This window comes from Anomaloglossus baeobatrachus, chromosome 5, assembly GCF_048569485.1.
Source record: "Anomaloglossus baeobatrachus isolate aAnoBae1 chromosome 5, aAnoBae1.hap1, whole genome shotgun sequence".
Lineage (NCBI taxonomy): Eukaryota > Metazoa > Chordata > Amphibia > Anura > Aromobatidae > Anomaloglossus > Anomaloglossus baeobatrachus.
In genome coordinates, this window is record NC_134357.1 from 52,370,171 (window position 1) to 52,377,926 (window position 7,756).

At 50.5% G+C, this 7,756-nt stretch overlaps 1 protein-coding gene across 1 annotated transcript in view; it reads left to right on the forward strand.

The window, feature by feature from the left end:
• INPP5A (inositol polyphosphate-5-phosphatase A) overlaps window positions 1–7,756 on the forward strand; it is a 550,538-nt gene that overhangs the window by 284,503 nt on the left and 258,279 nt on the right. The gene's annotated exons all lie outside the window — the stretch shown is intronic.

Here is a 7,756-nt window from a genome sequence, read left to right on the forward strand (position 1 = left end):
CGCATTACACTGTTTGGTTTCTGAGAGGGCGGCGCATGCGCCCTTGCTTCTTCAGATCTCGCTGTGACCGCGGGAGCGCGCGCAGTCACAACAGGACTGGAGAACAGCTGATCTCAGCTGCAGCAGACGTCTGCTACGATATCGTCTGCTGCAGCTAATCGGTAAGATCAGCTGTTCTCCATTCCTGTTGTGACCGCGCGCGCTCCCGCAGTCACAACAAGATCTGAAGAAGTGAGGGCGCATGGGCCGCCCTCTCAGACCCCAAACAGGGTAATGCAGGCTTCAAAAACATGGTGCCGGAGATAAGTGGTATGCGCAGGCGCCAACTCCGACGCCGTGTAACTGAAGAGAGAAATTTGCATACAACCAGAGAGAGGGAGGAACGGGGGGGGGGGGATCATGTGCATAACCCGCCCGGATATTATCTGGAGAGGTACACATGTCAATCAAAAAGTGGATGAATTTTCAAACTTCATAAACTTGGATTTCACAGCCTAAACATCCGAGCTGCCCACTAATGGTATCTACAGCCCGTGCCTGATAATTTTGGTATAAAAGGCTGCACCTTATATACCAAAATCCTGATGTTTGGTTCCCTTTAAAAAGCGTATAGATATTTAACACATTCGACACAAAAAAGGGCCTGTGGGTGATCCAACAATGAATCCACTGTGATAAAGGTAAATGGCACAAACCACACTTTGTACTTTTTTGTGCAGTTTTCCTGCAATTTTAAGATAAATAAAAAGGAGTGGCTTAGAGATGAGTGTAATACCCTAAAAAATGAAAGACTCTTAATTTCAAAACAAACTAATTTTCTTCTCAATTTTGAGTTTTGGAATGAGTACTAAAAAATGGCAAATTAAAATGTATAAAATTTCTATCAATTTGGCATATGTAGTTGCGACAAAGTAATGGGATAAATTGCGCAGACTTTAGCTATATGTCACGTCTTTGACCCACACGTACCTTAATACTTACTGCAGGCTTAGTCCTGTGCATGTCTAGCTTTCTGAGCACTCCCTGCTTTGCTCCCTCTAGTGGCAAGTCTTTTGCAGTGGAGCCTTGTAGCACTTCCAGCTCGACCGCTTTACATACCTTTCATATCCTCTTAAGCCACCTCATCTTTTACCATAAAGGCTTGCTTCTTGCGGTCTCCTCTTGACAGTTCATGTTGAGATGGCTGCTACTTGATCAGTGTACATCATTTATGCGGACTGTTTTTTTTGTGCTGTCAGTTTGGGGATTCTGAAGCTGGTAACTGATGAACCTATCCTCTGCAGCAGATTTCATTCTTTGTCTTCCATTTATGGGGTAAATCCTCTTGAGCCAGTTTCACCATAATGAAGGCTTCAAGGTTCTAGAAGTTTTCTAGGTTGACTGACTCAAGTGTTAAAGTAAGGCGGTACTTGCCTTTTTTTCTTTACTTGAGTAGTTCTTGCCTTATTCTGGTTTACAATGGTTCTGGATTATGGCTCAGCACTGTTTGGGACTTTCTATCAACACTGCCTCTGCAAAACACCTGATGGTCACAAACGCTTTCTGAGACCAGCAATTCCTCAAATTAACTCTTAGGTAGGTCATGTACAGAAGTTTGAGCTTTTAGTGGTGGTTTTTTTTTTTTTTGTTTTTTTTTTAACCTCAGTATTTATAGGCTAAAATTAAAAGTATGTAAGAAATCCAGAAGTAGAGCCCGTGTTTCTATCATGCTTTCCTCTGGTTGTTCCACTCCTCATTTTGGCTACAAATACTGAGGTAAAAACTCACCAAATACTCATGTGCCTATGCCTTAAAGTGACTGTCAGCACGGAATGAATGGTAAAACCAAGTACAGGCACTCGGTGCATCATGATGGGGCCAAATATTTAAATACATATTCCCACATGCCTCGATCTCCCCTCCTGTTTATTGATTATCAGCTCTGACTTAAAATATCTAGGCAAGAGCAGAGACAGATGAAAAACAAGCACATGGAAAGGTGTATTTAATATTTGGTCACACCCTAATGCACTGAGCGCTTGTACTGGGTTTGAACAGTCATTCTGTGCTTACACTCCCTTTAACTATTTATTCCTTTTCATTGGGCGCCATCACAGGTGACAACTAATGAAACTGCTTGAGAGAATGCCAAGGGTGTATAAAGCCATCATCAGAGTTATGTCGGTGTCACACTTGCGATAGCCTCGCGTGTATCTCGCGGTGCATCACCTGGCACGGCCGCATACACTCCGGACAGGAGCTTGTCAGATGCATGCAACCGACCCGCTCCTGTGAGGAGAGTGAGTGTCCATGCCGGGTGATGCACTGCGAGACACGCGCGAGATACACTTGAGGCTATCGCAAGTGTGTGAAGCCGGCCTTAAATGGAGAAACTTTGAGGAATCTAAGGTTTGACATAGATTCTGGTTTGTTCCACTTATGTTTCTTTACTCCTTGTATGCCTTTGTGGTTTTCTTTCCTTTCTTTCTTCCATTCTGAACCTATAATGTGCACAAAATGAGGAAAAACCATTGCATGAACAGGTGTGTCTAAATTTTTGACCAGTACTGTAGATCTGAAGGAAGATATGAATGTAAGATGAAGAAAGCCTTAACGCATAGTCCTTCAAACGCCCACAAAAAATGGTTGGTCTATTCTTTAGTTGGGGTTAACTGATGCATCTATTCTAGACATACATCTGTCTATGAACACATGCAACATACACCTATATATATGGCCCCGCCCCCCGCACGGATTGGCCGCTCGGCCTGGCCCCGCCCCACACACGGATCGGTCGCTCGCCCCGGCCCCCTGCACGCATTGGCCGCTTGGCCAGGCCTCGCCCCCTCACGCATTGGATGCTCGCCCTGGCCCCGCCCCCCGCACGCATTTCCCGAACCCACACGGAGACGCCCGACTCCCAGGTGACTGCTGGAGCCCCGGAAGCCCACACCAGCAAGACAAAGTGGAGAAAAGCCACTGGCTTACCCCGCCTCCTGACACACGTGTACCGGAGCCGGCGTAGGCTGGTATCCATAGTACACATCGGGTAACGATAGAAACCGCTTTCCTTAGTTACCCGATGTGTAACATGGTTACTAGCTTACCCCGGCTCCCGGCAAACGTCAGCACTGTCGCTTACCTTTTCTCCACTTTGTCGGATCCGGCGCGATCCCGTGCACTGTGTACACTACAGTTACCGCGCGACAAGCTCCGATCATGTGTTTTCATGTGACCAGGAAGTTGCGGCGCAGCCACTGTCCTGTACACCGTGTACGGCTGCCTTCAGACGTCCGTGTCACATATAGCACACATGCATGTATATACACACACACACACACATATAGCAGACACACATGGATACACTGAGCGCATACACACATAGCACACATGCATGTATACACACACACAATGAGCACATATACACACACACAGCAGACACACATGGATACACCGAGCACATATACACACATAGCGCACATGCATGTATATACGCACACACTCTGCTGTACACTCACCCAGCGATGCGGTCCCCGGCACTGAAGTCCCCAGCGCTGTTCCCGCTTCCAGCTCCTCAGGGCACTGAATATTCAGTGAGTATAATGAGCGGCGATAAGGAGCGGGAGGCAGCAGAGGCAGAGAGAGCATCTCTGGAGAGAAGTAGATATAGAAAATATTTTTATTAAAAAGACCCATATTTTCTCCGGTATGTTTTACACTGATGTCACACGGATCACATCAGTGTGCGATCCGTGTGACATCCGTGCTGCCGAAGATGCCTGCGTGTGTGCATGCGGGGTCATGAAAAGTCACACGGTCTGTGTGCAAACACGGACGTGTGAGGCACATCATAGAATAACATGGGTACGTGTGACATCCGTGTTACAAAACGCATGTCACACGTACTTAAAACACGGACGTCTGAAACCAGCCTACGGCAGCGCGCCGGATCCGACAAAGTGGAGAAAAGCCGGATGTGTGAAACCACTAGCTTACCCAGGCTCCCGGCACACATTTGCCGGAGCCGGCGTAGGCTGGTAACCATGGTAATATCGGGTAACTATAGAAACCGCTTTGCTTAGTTACCCAATGTGTAACATGGTTACTAGCTTACCCCGGATCTCGGCACACGTATGCCGGAGCCGGCGTACGCTGTTAACCAGTGTACACATTGGGTAACTATGGAAACCGTTTTGCATAGTTACCAGGTGTGTACCATGGTTACTAGCTTACCCCGGCTCCCTGCCCATTCAGATCGTTGGTCTCCCACTGTCAAACACGCCGATGCGTGCTGCACAGCAGGAGACCAACAAGGAAAAACTAAACCAGCACTGTCGCTTTGCATAGTTACCCAATGTGTACCATGGTTATCAGCTTACCAACGTACGCTGGTAACAAATGGTACACAATCCTGTAACTATAGTTACCCAATGTGTACCATGATTACCACCTTAACCCCGGCTCCCGACACGTGTGCTTGAGCCGACGTACGCTTTTAACCATGGTACACATCGGGTAACTAAGCAAAGCGCTTTGCATAGTTACCAGATTGTGTAACATGGTTACCAGTGTACACCGGCTCCCTGCCCATTCAGATCGATGGTCTCCCACTATCAAACGCCGATGCGTGCTGCACAGCGGGAGACCAACGAGCAAAAAATGAACCATCATTATTCAAGACTTGCTGATTATATTATTATTCAACCTGCTAACCTACATACACATTTTAGACTACCCGATATGTTAATCGGGCCACCTTCTAGTTTATATATATATATACTAGAAGGTGGCCCGATTCTACGCATCGGGTATTCTAGAATTTACGTATTGTGTAGTTAATGTATGATCTATATATAAATATAATATAGATGTTGTTGTGTGTAGTTACCAAGTGTTTGTGTAGGGCGCTGTACATGTTCTGGGTGTGGCAGGGGGTGAGAGCGGTGTTGTTTGTGTGTTGCGTTGTGTGTGTTGCGTTGTTTGTGGAGCGCTGTGTGTCTGTAGCGTTGTGTGTGTGTGTTTTGCGCGGTTTGTGTGGGGTGTGTGTGTGTGTTTTGGTGGGAGGTATGTTTTGTGCAATGTGTGTGTTGTGCGGCATGTGCGTATATTTGTGTGTGCCGCGGTGTTTGTGTTGGGTGTTGTGTGTGTGTGGCGTTGTCTGTGTGTGGGTGTCTGTGTAGGGCGGTGTTTGTGGTTCCCAGTGTGTGTGTGGTGTGTTGTGCAGTGCGTGTGTGTGTGTGTTTTGGGGGGAGGTGTGCACCCCCCATCGTGCTCCATCCCCCATGCTGCGCACCCCCCATCGTGCTCCATCCCCCATGCTGCGCACCCCCCATCGTGCTCCATCCCCCATGCTGCGCACCCCCATCGTGCTCCATCCCCCATGCTGCGCACCCCCCATCGTGCTCCATCCCCCATGCTGCGCACCCCCATCGTGCTCCATCCCCCATGCTGCGCACCCCCATCGTGCTCTATCCCCCATGCTGCGCACCCCCCATCGTGCTCCATCCCCCATGCTGCGCACCCCCTATCGTGCTCCATCCCCCATGCTGCGCACCCCCATCGTGCTCCATCCCCCATGCTGCGCACCCCCCATCGTGCTCCATCCCCCATGCTGCACACCCCCCATTGTGCTCCATCCCCCATGCTGCACACTCCCCATTGTGCTCCATCCCCCATGCTGCACACTCCCCATTGTGCTCCATCCCCCATGCTGCGCACTCCCCATTGTGTTCCATCCCCCATGCTGCGCATTCCCCATCGTGCTCCATCCCCCATGCTGCGCACTCCCAAACGTGCTCCATCCCCCATGCTGCGCACTCCCCATCGTGCTCCATCCCCCATGCTGCGCACTCCCAAACGTGCTCCATCCCCCATGCTGCGCACTCCCAAACGTGCTCCATCCCCCATGCTGCGCACTCCCAAACGTGCTCCATCCGCCATGCTGCGCACTCCCAAACGTGCTCCATCCCCCATGCTGCGCACTCCCCATCGTGCTCCATCCCCCATGCTGCGCACTCCCCATCGTGCTCCGCAGTCACACATCAGACAGTATACACGCACACATCTGATCGCATATACTCACACCCCACTTCTGCCTGTGCCCTCCGGTGTGCGGTCCCAGCAGCTGTGCTGCACGCAGTGCTCCTCTGCCGACACGCACACATCCTATCGCATACACGCACACATCCTATCGCATGCACGCACACATCCTATCGCATGCACGCACACATCCTATCGCATACACGCACACATCCTATCGCATACACGCACACATCCTATCGCATACACGCACACATCCTATCGCATACACGCACACATCCTATCGCATACACGCACACATCCTATCGCATACACGCACACATCCTATCGCATACACGCACACATCCTATCGCATACACGCACACATCCTATCGCATACACGCACACATCCTATCGCATACACGCACACATCCTATCGCATACACGCACACATCCTATCGCATACACGCACACATCCTATCGCATACACGCACACATCCTATCGCATACACGCACACATCCTATCGCATACACGCACACATCCTATCGCATACACGCACACATCCTATCGCATACACGCACACATCCTATCGCATACACGCACACATCCTATCGCATACACGCACACATCCTATCGCATACACGCACACATCCTATCGCATACACGCACACATCCTATCGCATACACGCACACATCCTATCGCATACACGCACACACGCGCTCACACACTCACAACATCCAGAGATACCACATGCTTCTGGCCATGTGATCCTCCGGCAGGTCCTGGAAGTTCACTGCACGCACAGTATCGCCGCCGAGAAGCAAGTGATATCACTGGATGATGTGAGTGTGTGGATGTGATCTGATGTGTGTGAGGTGTGTGTGGATGCGATCTGATGTGTGTGTGAGGTGTGTGTGTGAGTGTGATCTGATGTGTGTGTGTGTGTGTGTGTCTGTTCTTATGTGTGTGTGTGTGTTCCGCCGCTGCAGGACCTTGATGCGCTCACCTGGGAGCCGGTGTACGCTGGTAACCATGCTACACAATATTACATGGTTACCAGCGTACCCCGCCCCCCGCTCACACGGGAGCCCACACCAGCGTACGCCGGCAACCCCAGCAATGCGAGGGTATGTGTCGGCTGGGTTGGCGGCGTACGCTGATGTGGGCTCCTGGGGGTACAGCACTCACGGCGGCGTACGCTGATGTGGGCTCCCGGGGGTACAGCACTCACCTGGGAGTCGGGGCTCCGTGTCGTTTCGGGGAATGTGTGCAGGGGGCGGGGCCAGAGGCCAGTCCGTGTGGGGGCGGAGCCTGGGCGAGCGGCCAATCCGTGCGGGGGGGGCGGAGGCGAGGCGAACGGCTAATCCATGCGGGGGGGCGGAGGCGAGGCGAGCGGCCAATCCGCTGTTTGTCACCGTAAGGACACAATTTTGGAGCAAGACAGACAGACAGAATAAGGCAATTATATTTATACTAGAAGGTGGCCCGATTCTACGCATCGGGTGTTCTAGAATTTACGTATTGTGTAGTTGATGTATGATTTTTGTTATATATATATATATATATATTTAGATATAGATGTTGTCTGTAGTTACCAAGTGTTTGTGTAGGGCGCTGTACATGTTCTGGGTGTGGCGGGGGGTGAGAGCGTTGTTGTATGTGTGTTGCGTTATTTGTGGAGCGCTGTGTGTCTGTAGCGTTGTGTGTGTGTGTGTGTGTGTGTGTGTGTTGCACGGCTTGTGTGGGTGTGGTGAGTT